This window comes from Giraffa tippelskirchi, chromosome 5 (genome assembly GCF_054371585.1).
Source record: "Giraffa tippelskirchi isolate mGirTip1 chromosome 5, T2T-mGirTip1v1.2.pri, whole genome shotgun sequence".
Classification (NCBI taxonomy): Eukaryota; Metazoa; Chordata; class Mammalia; order Artiodactyla; family Giraffidae; genus Giraffa; species Giraffa tippelskirchi.
In genome coordinates, this window is record NC_137279.1 from 44,314,693 (window position 1) to 44,328,152 (window position 13,460).

The 13,460-nt window shown below is 38.8% G+C and overlaps 1 protein-coding gene across 1 annotated transcript in view; it reads right to left on the bottom strand.

Annotated features, from left to right (window-relative positions):
• Window positions 1-13,460, bottom strand: part of PLD5 (phospholipase D family member 5) — a 380,049-nt gene that overhangs the window by 157,248 nt on the left and 209,341 nt on the right. The window lies entirely within an intron of this gene.

The following is a 13,460-nucleotide window of genomic DNA, read 5'->3' on the forward strand; positions in this document are numbered from 1 at the left end:
GTGCATGTGCTCTGGAGACAGAATATTAAGCCAAATCTTCCTATGTTTTAATTATTTTAGCAGTACATAGCACCATGTGGGGCTGAACGAACTTCCTAGTGTAGCTGATCTCTATCTGCCAAAAAGATGTGGTCAACTCAGAAAAATGTGAAATTAGGAAATGGGCAAAATCATAAACATTAGAAACTCTTCTAATATGCACATGAATATCCATATATCTGTTGTAAAATCATAGAAAAAAAATATAGAGAGAGAGCACTGCCCCCAGTTTTTGACACAGAGCTCCTGAAACCCTTGTAAGGGGATAAGGTGAGTGACAGTAGTGTTTTTTGTTCTAGGTGACTCCTGGTGAGTGTCTGGACAAGGGCTGGTCACTAGAAAGACTAAGGCATGAGCAGAAGCTTGGAATTTTCACCCTTGCCCTCCATTCTCTTGAGAAGGAATATGGACTGAAAATGGAGCTAATGATTGGTCAAATCTATGTGATGAAACCTCTAATAAAAATACCAATAGTATGGAGTTTGAGTTTTCAGGTGGGTGTATGAGGAGAGTGGCCCAACCCAACCGCACTTGGACAGAAGCTCCTGTACCTGGGACCCCTCCAGACTTCACGCTATGTATCTTTTTATCTGGCTGTTCATCTGTATCCTTTACCACATGCTTTAATAAACTGGTAAACATAAGTGTTTCCATGAGTTTTGTGGGCTGCTCTAGCAAGTAACAGAATCCAAGGGGAAGAGGTCATGGGAACCTGTGATTTGTAGTCAAGTTGGACAAAAATTGTGGCTAAGCCTGGGAACCTACTACTTGTTATTGGCATCTTAAATAAGGAGCAGTCTTGCGGGATGGAGTTCTTCACCTGTGGGACCTGATGCCATATCCACGTAGATAGTGTCAGAATTGAGTTAAGTGAAACAGAACACCATTCCAGGTTCAATGCATGAGACAAATGCTCAGGGCTGGGGCAATGGGATGACCCAGAGGGATGGGATGGGGAGGGAGGTGGGAGGGGGGTTCAGGATGGGGAACACATGTAAACCCATGGCTGATTCATGTCAATGTATGGCAAAAACCACTACAATATTGTAACGTAATTAGCCCCCAACTAAAATAAATAAATTTATTAAAAAAAAAAGAATTGAGTTAAATTGTAGGACACTCAGCTGGTGTTACACAGAATTGCTGGGTGTGGAAAACCCCCACACAATTGGTAACCCAAAGTGAAGTGTTCTGTATGATAGGAGACATATTGGAGAGACTGTTTTTTTCCTAATATATCTTGTATATTGAAAAATGGCAAAAATGATGATGATGATGATGATAGTAAAACTGTCATTTATTATGTCCTTGTGCTATAAGTACTTTGCAGACATGATCATATTATACTACCTTGTGACACAGGTATTCCTATATTTTAAGATGAAGACAATGAGGCTTGGGGAAACAGTGTAAGAAGCCCAAAGTCACACTGTAGTAGAAGAAGCAGTTTTCAAATCTTGTTTCCTTTGGTGCCAAAATCTGCCCCCCTCAACATGTACCGCTTGGAGGCCCCTCTCTTGTGTGTGCATATGACCTTGCAAGGACAACAGTGCAAATCCAGCCTTGGTGCTGACTGGATCAGGATAAGAGTGAAGTACTATCACCAATAAACATTAGTGAACTAGGTTTCTCCTCCATCTTTCTTTACTACATAAACATATATTTACTACTTCTACTGATGATTGTCTACACTCCATCAATATTCTGATGGATTTTCAATCCTGAAACGGTCACATTAATTAGCCAAATCTATCTTCGGTTTTCTCCAGCAGCTGTTATCAATCCTATAAGAGTATTCAATGCTCCAAGGTGTATAATGTGTCTACTTGAACTCCTGATGAATTTAGATATATTTTAAAACTTGTGAACTCTATTATAAAGTATGATAGAGTCATTAGGTATTATAGACACAAGGAGTATAAACATCAAAGTGCTATTTTCTGATTAATATGTTAGCATTTAAATAATGAGAAATAAACCTTTCACTAATATCCACATTATAATTAACTTTTTAATTTAAGTAGAATCCTAGAAGCTATAAATTTGGGTTCCAATCACCTCATCTTTTATATTTGTTCTCATTACAACTAGTCTATGAAAAACTTCAATCTTGAAATTCTCTAATCTTGGAAATTTAATTTATAAGGTATAACTAGAAGCTGCACAGGAGACATCAGTGTTTAGGAAAAAGAATGCTGGACTAAGAGTCACAGGAACTTGGTTCTAGGCCAGAGTCTGTTTCTACTCAGATTGTTTCTTTGAAAACAATGTCACTCACCAACAAGCTGACAAGGATCTTAGAGATACAATGTAAGGTCCCTTCCCAAGTTAAAATTCTAAATTATACGTTTTAAAACTGAGAAAACCATTTAAACTCACTAATCTTATTACAAGTCGTATGTATGTATATATATAGATATTATATGTAACATTAGAAATAATTTGCTATTATAATGAAATCACAGCTAAATGTAAGCAATACACTTTCAGTTTAAAGCATGTCAAATGAGAGGGAAAAACATGAAATTCTAAACATCTTAATGTTTTCAACCTATTGTTATTAGAAATAACTTCAGCAATTAGTTATTTTTAAGTATTTAAAACCTTTCAACATACTTCCTAATCTTTATCTTGGAGGAAAATAGTAATAGCCTAATCGCTTAAGTTCAGAAAAATAAAAGAAACTTTGACTTTCCTTGAAACTATCTAAAATATTTTAGATAGAGGGTTTGTTACCAAAATAGAGCTATCACTAGCGAAATCTGCAAAGAATATGGGGTAGGTGTGGTGGGCAAAACTTGCCAGGACCCAGAGATCAGAGTCCACTCTGTTATCCCATTGTGTCTATTGCTGCTGCTGCTGCTAAGTCGCTTTAGTCGTGTCCAACTCTGTGCGACCCCATAGACGGCAGCCCACCAGGCTCCCCCATCACTGGGATTCTCTAGGCAAGAACACTGGAGTGGGTTGCCATTTCTTTCTCCATAGCAAATATTATTTACCAAATATTTGCTCTTCCATCTCCATGTGAAATGACTTCCTCCATTTTGAAGTTTCAAATCCCAACATTCTCTTTTGTCCCTGGAGTAGAAAATGGCAACCCACTCCAGTATTCTTGCCTGGGAAATCCCGTGGACAGAGGAGCCTGGTGGGCTACAGTCCATGGGGTCACAAAGGGTTGGACATGACTGAGCATACACACACAGATGGAATTTAAGGGAAAGGCTTCAGCCATTTTGGCGAGTTACTCAGTTTTTCTGGGTTTCTCCTATGTATCCATGTTATTAAACTTTTGTTTGACTTTTCTTGTTAATCTGTCTGTCAACTTAATTCTTAGACCAATCAGAAAAACCTAAAAGGGTAGAGGATAAATTTCTTCCTCTCTGACACTGGTCAAGTTTAAGGATGAAAATGGAAATTTCCAAGGCTTTTATTATTATTTAATATGGTATTTTTTGTCAGCCCCATCTCATGTTCCCTAAACATGTGCTATGAGTAGATAGTCCATAATTTTGATAATTGTCTCATCCTCTTTCTTCTACAAGTGGTACACAGACATATGTGATGCCTGTTTCTTGAAATCTTCCCAGAGAGACCAATGAGATTCTTTCACTTCTCTTCTAGCATACTTAATAAAACCAAATCCTCCTGCATTTAATGGTTGTTAACAGTGTCTTAAAAAAAATTCACATCTGTTTCTTAGCCCTCCCTCCCCCATTACATAAACAATGATGACTGCTTCTCTAGGGAAGCAAAAAGTTTCCTTTTTTCAATTCACAGGAATAGATGTGGTCAGGACACTTAGCTTCTGTGCACCAAGAAGAGGCAGGTGGCTAGCCTTTTGGTATCAAATAGAGAGTAATTTGCAACTGAAATATCAGGATCAAGAAAACATCACAAATCTGTGTTCAGGGTATATTGCCCCCACTGAGAGTTAGTGATGGAAGTGATCGAGATTCACTACTTTGATCCTTAGTTTAAGAGGAAAGAAACAGGTAGAGAGAGATCTCTTTGCTTTTCAAGGTAGCAGGGCAAGCCTGAGGCAGACCTGGGGCTGGTTTGAATGCAGGCTTCCAGAACGGCTGCCAAGTGCTCTTTATTCACCAAACTGATCCATAACCTTTAGTTGAAACTCCTAGGTCCAAGTCTGTCTATGATGTATTTACTATAAACAAATAATCAAACACACTCATATTTTTACAGTGAAAATATGAACATTCACTCCAAGCAGGATAAAGACCTTCAGTAGCCAAATGCTAGTTTAGGTAAGATTTTGCCACCACAAGTTATTAAGGAAATTTTATTTTTGTATTTAAGGTTTTTTCCTTTCAATTTTTTGAGATTTTATTTTTTTATTTATTTTTAAAAATTTTTATTGGGGGCATAGTTGATTTATAAAGTTTTGTTAGTTTCAGGTGTACCGCCAAGTGAATCTGTTATACATAAACATATATCCACTCTTCTTTATATTCTTCTCCCATGTAGGCCATTGCAGAGTATTTAGAGTTCCCTTACTATATGTTAGGTCATTATTGCAGGCATGCTCAGTCGCTAAGTCACATCCAACTCTTTGTGATCTTATGGACTGCAGCCCGCCAGGGTCCTCTGTCCATGGGATTTTCCAGGCAAGAATATGGAGTGGGGTGCCATTCCCTCCTCCAGGGTATCTTCCCAACTCAGGGATCAAACACGGGTCTCCTGCATTGCAGGCTGATTCTTTATCCCTGAGCCACCAGGGAAGCTCACCCTGACACATACATATTAGTATAAATAAAATAGATAACTAATAATGACCTGGGCTGCCCAGGTGGCTCAGGGATAAAGAATCTGCCTGCCAATGAAGGAGACCCAGGTTTGATCCCTGGGTTGGGAAGATCCCCTGGAGGAGGGCATGGCAACCCACTCCAATACTCTTGCCTGGAGAATTCCATGGACAAAGGAGCCCAGCAGGCTATAGTCCATAGGGTCGCACAGAGTCGGACACAACTGAAGCGACTAAGCAGCAGCAGTATGTATGTGTCAATCCCAATCTTCAATTTATTCTCCCCCATTACTCCTCAGGAACCGTGTTTATTTTCTACATCTGTAACTCTATTTCTGTTTTATAGATAAGTTAATTTGTAGCCCTTTTTTAGTTTTCAAAATTGCAGATGACATTACATCATACAACTATAGGAGAGGTCCTATACAACTACGTTTCCATTATAAGGAGAGGGAAAAATCTTCAAGCATTTTAAACCAGCACATCCATTATAACACAATGGTTAACAGCAGTTCAAACATCTAGAGGCCTAATTAAAAGCTAGATTGCTGCATTCTACTCCCATGGTTTCTGATTCAGGAAGTCTGGGTTGAGGCAGAGAATTTTCACTTCTAACCAGTTTATAAAGATTTGTTTTGTTCCTTGGGCCTTTTCTGAGTGATGCTGATACTTCTGGCCCAGGATCACACTTTGAGAACCACTGGTTAAGAGAACAAGACTTATACTGATGGACCTGTGTTCAAGTCTACCATCTTGCAGCCATTTATAGACAAATGACATAATGCCTGCTGAGAAATCCACAGATAATCTTATGGAGGGTCCTTTGTATGTGGTAAGTTACTTTTCTTTTGTTACTTTCAAGATTATATGTCCTTGGCTTTCAGTTGTTTTTTAAAAATAATTGTATTTATTTAATTATTTATTAATTTCTGGTTGTGCTGGGTCTTTGTTTCTGTGCGGGCTTTCTCTAGTTGCAGTGAGTGGGGGCTACTCTCCGGTTGTGATGCATGAGTTTCTCATTGCTCCTGTTGTGGAGCACAGGCTCTAGGGCACGTGGACTTCAGTAGTTGCAGCACATGGGCTCAGTAGTTGCGGCTCACAGGCTCTAGAGAACAGGCTCAGTAATTGTGGCACCCAAGCTCCGTTGCTCCATGGCATGCAGAATCTTCCCAGATCAGGGATTGAACCTGGGTCTCCTGCATCGGGAGGCAAATTCCTTAACACTGAGCCACCAGGGAAGCCCTCAGCTGTTTTGAGTCTCTGAGTTTATTTTATCCTGCTTGGAGTTCACTGGGCATCTTGTATGTGTATATCCACATCTTCCCTCAAATTTGGGACATTTTCAGTCACTATTTCTTCAAATGATCTCTCTGTCCCTGTCTTTCTCTCTTCTCCTTCCGAGATGCCCATAATGCACACATTGGTCCATGTGATGGTGTCCCACAAGTCTTTCTGGCTCTGTTCACTTTTCCTCATTCTTCTTATTTTCTGCTCCTCAGACTTGATAATTTCCAATGACCTGTCTTTGAGTTCACTGATTGTTTCTGCCTGATTGAAGCCTGCTGTTGAACCCCTCTAGTGAATTCTTCAACTCAGTTATTGTATTTTTCAGCTCCAGAAATTGTTTCTCTTTTATATTTTTTCTCTTTGTTGATATTCCCAATTTGTTCATGTATCATTTTCCTGATTTCCATTAGTTCTTTGAGCATATTTAATAGAGTTTTTTTAAATGTCTTTGTCTAATGACTATTTTTCTTCAGGGATGGTTTCATCTGATCCTCTAAATGAACAATGTTGTCTTGTTTCTTTGTATGCTTTGAGATATTGTGCTGAAAACTGGACGTTTGAAAAAACAGTCACCTCTCCCAATCTTTGCAGATTGGCTCCAGGAAGGGAAAGACTTTACAAATGAGTCCAGGATTAAGATTCATTTTCACAGAGCTTTTCTGGAATGCATCTTCTCTGGGCCTGTGTATACACCCCCTCCCCCCCTTTTTTTTCTGTTTCCCCTTTATCAATGGCTGGTTTTAAATGTCTCAATTTCCCTAAAGGTCTCTCAACCCTGCTTTTTCTTATTGTAGTCCTCAATCAATAGTCTCTTGCCTCAGGCCTCTGCAGTTTCCTTGTGGTTCTCATGAGCTACGTCTACTGTTTCCTGTGGTTTTCTCTAACCTGAAATCTGAGTGGTACCATATTTTAGCTTGCTGAGCTTCTAGTTAAGCAAAACAAACCAGTCCTTCAGGCAGCCCTCAGATAGCTTAGAACACTGCAACTTCGTCCACTACACCCTCTCTAGTTTGTGGAAGGAAATGGTAACTGGGCTACTACTTCCCAAAAACTACACCATGTCACACTGGGGGCAGGGTGGGGCAAGGGTGACTTAAAAATACCACAAGCACCCAACTATTCTGCATGTCGGTAATTCTTGATTGAGTATTCACTTGGCTGCTATAGATTTTTGATTTCAAGAATTCCTATAAAATTATTTTAGCCAGTCTCTAGTTATTTATTTGATGTTTCCATGAGAGCTTCCTATGCAAACTGGAGGGTGTGGATAAAGTTGCCTAGTCTGCCACTTTGTTGATGTCCTTATTACAGAATTCCTTAAGCCCCAGTTCCTCATAGAGACTACTCCACGAAGATTGTTAAGATGATTAAATGAGATGATGTGCAGAAATACTTAGCACAAAACTCTGCATATAGTAAAAGTTCAATAAATTTTGGCCCACTATCATTGTCATAAAAAACAGTATAATCACAGACTACATTCCTTATCTACATTGCTGGAAGACTTCAAGGTGAGTGACAGAGTGTTGCGCTTTGTACAACATGAACCTCCCCAGCGGTCCTACAAATATCAGTTGCCTAATCCATGTCTATCTTCTATAATGCAGTTTTATCCATTATCCATTGAAAGTAGATATTACTGAATATCTAAAGCAGATTTTTTTATTCTCATGTTTCGGGTTTTCTACATCTTGCTTATTCATGACTTTTAACAGAAGTTTTCATTCCCATCACCTATCTGAAGATCTAGAGAATTTTCTCTAGTGGCAATGTGAGAAAGCTGCAATGTGAGAAAGACATAAGTTTCATTTTTAATATGGGTCTGGTTAGTTTTATATTTTAAAAATGAAACTTTTTATATTCTCAGTGGTAAAGAATCTGCCTGCCAGTGCAAGGACATTGTGGGTTCAATCTCTGGGTCAGGAAGATCCCCTGGAGGAGGAAATGCCAACCCACTCCAGTATTCTTGCCTGGAGAATTCCATGGACAGAGGATCCTGGTGGGCTACAGTCCATAGGGTCACAAAGAGTCAGACATGACTGAGCAACTAAGCACACACATGCACTGAACCGTTTTAATTTTAACACACTCATGCATAAAAAACAAACAAACAAAAAAACCCAGCAGAAGTTCTTTCTAGAGAACACTACTTCACACTAGTCTTATACTGTGAAGACATTGCTAAGCCAGCGGATTGCAAAGCTATCTTTGAAAATTACCTTGGGATAATACAACCTTGGGGCAGGACAGGATGGTAAGATGTGTAACTTGGAGAAATTGTCGAAGCAAGATGTCAAAAGCTTATTTCAAAGAATTAGTAATATCCTGGTAGTCAAGAAGCAACCAGCAGGAGAACAAGGAAGATGAGCCTTTTGGCCTAGGCTGCAGCAATTGTTCAAAGGAGACCCACACTTCAGAGGAAGTCAACCGATGTTGAAGCAGCCCAACCAGTGTCACAAGAATTACTGAATTCACTGCCTCAGGGACTGGTTTTGGGACATGCATCCCAGAAACCTGATTTGGTCAGCACATTGAAATTTGGATGCTTTCCAATATTAAACTGCATTAGCCAAGTTCAAAGAGATTCAAGTCAGATAACCTTCCTGTAGCCTGGAATGAACAGGTAGTTCTGGCAAATTTATATCCTCACTGGTGACAAGCTACAGAGAAGTTCAAAGAGTGAACATTTTTTGTAAGAATGTGAAAGTTTGTTAGTTGCTCAGTCATGTCTGACTCTTTGCAACCCCATGGACTGTAGTCCACCAGGCTCCTCTGTCTATGGAATTCTCTAGGCAAGAATATTGGAATGGATAGCCATTCCCTTCTCCAGGGGATCTTCCTGACCCAAGGATCAAACCCAGGTCTCCTGCTTTACAGGCAGATTCTTTACCATCTGAGCCACCAGGGAATGGAGTCAATAAAAAGTAAAGATCATTGTCGTTGTTGTTCAATCTCTAAGTTATGTCCGACTCTTTGTGACCCCATGGACTGCAGCACACCAGGCTTCCCTGTCCTTCACTATCTTCTGAAGTTTGCTCAGATTCATGTCCATTCAGTTGATGATGCTATCAAACCAACTCATCCTCTGATGCCCCCTTTTCCTTTTGCTCTCAATCTTTCCCAGCATCAGGGTCTTTTCCAATGTTCTTTGCATCAGGTGGCCAAAGAACTGGAGCTTCAGCTTCAGCATCAGTCCTTCCAATAAATATTCAGGATTGATTTCCTTTAGGATTGACTGGCTTGATCTCCTTGCTATCCAACAGACTCTCAAGAGTCTCCTCCAGCCCACAATTCGAAAGCACAATTGGAAAGATCATTAGTTTTCAGAAATATCTCTCATTTCTTGAATCATCTCACCCAGTACAGGAAATAATTTGCCAAAGAGATTTCTAGCTTCCTGGACAAAGAAATCTGTTCCCTCCTATCCAGGGCCTCCCTTTGTGCCCCTTCTGTTTCCACTGCAGATTGACTTCCTTCCTATTCCTTCTCTTACTTTTCCTTCAAAAAAATATAATTTCCTACTTGAAATTCTAATCACACAATAGCTCTGCTCTGCTGAAAATACATCCAGATAACCTTGATTGGAGTTTTTGGATGTTTAGTCCTATAACTATATATAACCTATAACTATTCAGTTATGTAATATTTGCAGATAGGTCTCTTGACACCCTCCAACAGATGGCCCCTAATTTTGATTGTTTTACTAATTTATCTTATCTTCATGAACATTTTTGGAAGTTGAGAGAGTAACTTCATTAAGCCCTTCTTGCATGCCAACAGATACAAAAACCACATTTTAAAGTCTACTCATTTAAAAAATTAAAACATTGAGATTTCTCTGCAGAAATACTGCATAATTTCTCTAAATTAGATGCAACCGCAAACAACACAGAGACGAGCTGTGAATTCTCCTTATTATGTTATGTGTGATTTGGTCACGTATTTAGTTACCTACTTGAGGATTTACATATGCTAATATGCAGCTAGCATTGCTATGAGTGCTGTGAATGAAAATCCCATGGGATGGGGCTTTTGCCCTGCTCACAGTCAACAACTTTAATCTGGACTCTATGCTGCCATGGTTTTCTTACAGAAAAACCAAAAGACTGTAAGGTAGGCACCAAAGCTTAAATAACTACTTGAAACCAGTGACTCAAATAAAAATTGTATTGGAAAGGATGGCACCTTAAGTTCCTTTTGGAAATAGATGGAACTTAACAAATAATATTGGAAAAAGCAATCACCTAATAAGTTGTACATTTTTTGGTAGATATATTTGTTGAGTCAACAAACATTTAGTAAGTACCTACAATGGGTCGAGGACTGTACTAGACTGGGGAAATGCAGATGAAACTGCAGTTCTGCTTTTCAGGCTGACTCACCTACCTAGTATATGGACAGTCTTCAACACTCCTTGTATCTCTAGGATTCATACTTCTAATTTGAAATAATGCTTTTCTTATGGGTACTGAGATACTCAGGTGCTCAGCTCCAGCTGCACTGACAATTTTTTGCATGTATTATTCAACCTCTTCATTCTCTTTGATTCTCTCTGCTGATTTCATGTTGAATTACTCTGGTGTTTTAAAGTGTAAGCTTTAGAATCAGAAGGACCTGCTTTAAAATTCCACTTACCCTGGGAAAATTACTTAGACAAGTGAGCCTCGGTTCTTCTTCGCAAATTGGAATTCAACACATGGCTAATAAGTCTGAAGTGAGAAGCACAACCAACGGCTAAGTCACACTTACTTTCCACTAGGGTTATTTTGGTAAAGTACTTACCTCTTCCATGTCTATGATTATTTCCTTATGTGTGAAAAGGGGAAAGAATCATAGGACCATAAGACCTATGCTCCATAGGACCCATGCAAGGAGTAAATAACATAATACATTTAAAGTGTTTATACAGTGTCTAGTATATAGGACTCATGCAATAAATACCAGTTATAATTATTATTTGATCATTAAATGACTTACTACATTTTTAAGCCCTTAGCACACTTATTTTAGGGAAGCAAATTCCAAAGATAGCATTTTGTTTTCAATATAGTTTATAACAGAGGCATCCATCAGCAGAGCTGCCTACCTCAGGAAACAGCGCGTTCTATCACTATAAACAGCCAAAAAGATGTTCATGGCTTTCAGTTAAAGCTGGGAAGAAGGGTCTCTTGTACTGGAAAGACCCTGCATGTGAAGATTTTTAAGCTTCTTCTCAACTTTAGTTTTCCTCATTCTATGACTTATATTTGTCTTTGGTTAGAAATGCTACTGTAATTAGCATTGAAGTAACACTAAAAACTTTATTTTTACAAAGAACCTATAACTGGGAAATACTCAACAATTTATCTAATTTTTCTTCCAGAAAAATGTAAGTCCACCCTCCTTCCTGCTTCTCTTATTTTCACAGTTCTAAAGAAAAGCTCGAATGAAGTCAGTTGCTTCACTTCAGAATATACTGTGATTTTCTTTAAATGTTTTTGTGTCCTGTTCATTTTTTCAATTTTGTGACGTATGATTCATGTTCTTGGTTAGCTCTGATTCTGGTGATAATATTATGAACTAGGTTAGAAGTTAGTTAAAAAAAAAAAATGTGTCCACAGCTAAGAATCTCATATCAAAAAAGAAAAAAAAAAAAAAAACTTGGCCATGTTTTGTGTTCAAAATAAACTTTCCCCTCTATTCTGGGGCAATCATGAGATGTTTCTGAGAAAAGTGGCACCATGAATGCTGGCCAAGGAAAAGGACCACAGAGAGGATAAGAGTCAAGGGCCTGACCACCTGACTGTTACCATCCCCTTTGACAGAGGATAACTGACAGCTCACTTTCCACTTGTTTCTCAGTGCCTCTGATAAGCTGTTACTGGGAAAGGGGTCCTGGGTACCTGGTCAAGGAAATATTTAAAAGCTTGCTTTGACTGATGCTTTTATCTGTAGCTTGAAAAGGGAGGTTTGGGGATACGGGTATCAGTATATTCTTGAAGATTGGCTTATCTAAGAAGAAGAAACACTTAGAAAGGAATAATATTGGCACCATCTGGGACAAAAGGATGTGCTCTGAGGATATGGAGAAAAGTGTGACCAAGGAAGGCTGGGTCCAAACCCCCTTCTGTGCCAGATAAAGAAGAGGTCAGGGAAGGTGACTCACAAGGAGCATATTCACTGCAATACTGGGACCTTGAGTGTTCCTTTGTGGGGAGAAGAGGTTTGCAAGGTGTTTTTCAGATGCCTCCATTGTCCTGCCAAATGCTGCCAGTGAGCACTGCCAAGACCTGGACACTCTTGGTCCTGTTCCCAAACAAACTATGCGGAGGGGCAGAAAGAAAGACAGTTCAGTGACCAGATGGTCCTTATGCTTTGCTAGACAAGCTGTTTATTTTTGCATTTAATTTATATGGAACTACTTCTGTACATTGAAAATCCTTAAGTAGGATTGTGGGGTACCTGCCCTAGGGAAGTGTTAAATTCACTGGTACAGAAAAAGGAGTTTCTCTCTCTTTTTTTTTTTTGGTAACAGCAGGAATACTGGTTTTAATTAGAAAATGGGGGGGGGGGAAAGGTGTCAAAAAGAGAAAAGGGAAGGAAATGATAGAGAAAAGTAATGTTTTCCACACAGTGTTAGGAGAGATTAAAAAGTAAAATCACCTAGTCTTGGGACATCACTGGGGGGATGTGACAGCAAATGAGTCTATTTTGTTGAGCTGAGTCTCTGGGTCGTCCTGAAGGGCTAAGGCTCTGAACCAAGAGGCGGAGGGGTGAGGCTCCAAAGAAACCCTCTTGGAATACAGACGTCTTCAGCCCTAATTTGGAGTTATCAAGTTTCAAGAGCATGTACAGTGAAATTAAAGAAAAATAACCCTGGGACAATACTGAATTGCCCATTTTTATTTTGTCAAGGAAAAAAAAATCTTACAATTTCAATCTAACATCATTTTTAACATCCCGCCTCCCCAATAAAAAGCATACTATCCCAGGATAAAAATAGTCTTTCTCAAGAAAGCTCAGACTGATTCCTATCTGCAGTGATTATATATAATTTCTATAAATATACACTAATGCCAATAAATGCATATATATGTGTGTATGTATATATATAATATATATGTCTATGCAGTATATATTTATAAACATGTATATGCACACACACTGATATACATGGATATGTTTGAGATGTAAGTACAAAAAATTTAATACACCCTTTATTCACGGTATTATATGGTAGGTGATAATTTTTTCAATGGGCCAACTGAGGGGTTCATGTTGAACAGTGTTACTTGAAATAAAGCTCTAATAGATAACTTGTGGACAATTTTAAAACATGTTCTAAATATATACTTGCTGAATGAAAATGGAAGCATTATGCCTAACTAATGTGAAG